Source organism: Berghia stephanieae, unplaced genomic scaffold (assembly GCF_034508935.2).
Source record: "Berghia stephanieae isolate SIO BIC M18660-M18661 unplaced genomic scaffold, UCSD_Bste_1.3 scaffold4617, whole genome shotgun sequence".
NCBI classification, from domain to species: Eukaryota; Metazoa; Mollusca; class Gastropoda; order Nudibranchia; family Aeolidiidae; genus Berghia; species Berghia stephanieae.
In genome coordinates this window covers 1,011-2,500 of record NW_027625975.1, presented here as the reverse complement: position 1 = coordinate 2,500, position 1,490 = coordinate 1,011, and the positions used below count along the sequence as shown (strand labels likewise).

General features: G+C 33.2%; 1 pseudogene; it reads left to right on the top strand.

The window, feature by feature from the left end:
• LOC144961876 (electrogenic aspartate/glutamate antiporter Aralar, mitochondrial pseudogene) overlaps positions 1-1,089 on the top strand; it is a 2,228-nt pseudogene extending 1,139 nt beyond the window's left edge.
• Positions 1,090-1,490: the final 401 nt, after the last annotated feature.

Here is a 1,490-nt window from a genome sequence, read left to right as displayed (position 1 = left end):
CTTATTATTATTGTTATTATTATTATTATTATTATTATTATTATCATCATCATCATCATCATCATCATCATCATCATCATCATCATCATCATCATCATCATCATCATCATCATCATCATCATCAATCATCATCATCATCCTGGGTGGGGATCCTGACCTCCCATAGTGGGCAGGGGGTTACATACTGTGTCTTCTATCCCCTTATGTCTGTTTTCCAACATGCTTTCTGTCTTTGTCTTGGCATGAGATTACTTGGTTTTGTCCTGGCCCTGGCCGGAGTCCTAGATGAGAGGGAAACAATCAAATGCATAGTTATTGTTTTGGGAGATGATATTTTTTTTCCTTGTAAATCATCTCTTTGTTATGTGTTATTAAATTTGTTATTTTTAATGTATAATGAAATGTAAGCATTTGAGTGTATTCCTCTTTGTTGGATCTTGTGCTTGTGCCTGGGTGAGACTTATAGGTGATATCAGACTAAGTACATTGATGGTATGCTCTTGGAATCTACATCTGATACCTATTTGTTCTCAATTCCCCTTTGTCTTACTTTTTCTTGTGTTGCTGTATTGTTAATTCTAAATCTTTTTTACTATCCCATTTTCTTCCTTTTTACTGGCGCTGATATAACCTTAATGTGTTGCAAGCGCCGTAAAAACCCTTAAAAACAAAAAACAAAACATCATCATCATCATCATCATCATCATCATCATCATCATCATCATCATCTTCATCATCATCATCAATTATCATCATCATCATCATCATTCATCTCATCATCATCATCATCATCATATCATCGTCATCATTATTGTTATTATTATTATTATTATTATTATTATTATTATTATTATTATTATTATTATTATTATTATTATTATTATTATTATTGTTATTGTTATTGTTATTATTATTATTATTATTATTATTATTATTATTTGTCTATATATTTTTTTTTCAGCCTTATCTCGTTCTCTGAGTTCCAGGCATTTGAAGCCATGCTCTGTGCCCCAGATGCCATGTATGCCCTGGCCTTTCAAATCTTTGACAGAAATGGAAATGGTTACATCACTTGTGGTACGCATCTTTGTAAGCTTTTCAATACAGTGAAGAAAATTTCAATGGTTGCCTATTCATGACATTCACAGAGAAGCCAACTAATACGAAAATTACAAAACCAAAGTTTTAACTGAAAAATTGGGGCCATACGAAAAATATGAAAATCTTCGAAAATTACATATTTTTTGCCAGCTGCCGTTTTCCTTGTATTATACAGTATTTATACAGTGTCACGACACTGAGTGAATTTACCTATGAAATGTGAGCTGTTTGGATTGCCTGGGGTTCCTGTCCTCCCATAGTGGGCAGGGAGGTACTTGTTATGTCTTTCTATCCCTTTATATCTGTTTTTCAATTTGTTTTCTGTTTTTGTCTTGGAGTGGGATTACTTGGTTTTGTCCTGATCCTGGTCGGGGTTCTTGGTTGGAAGG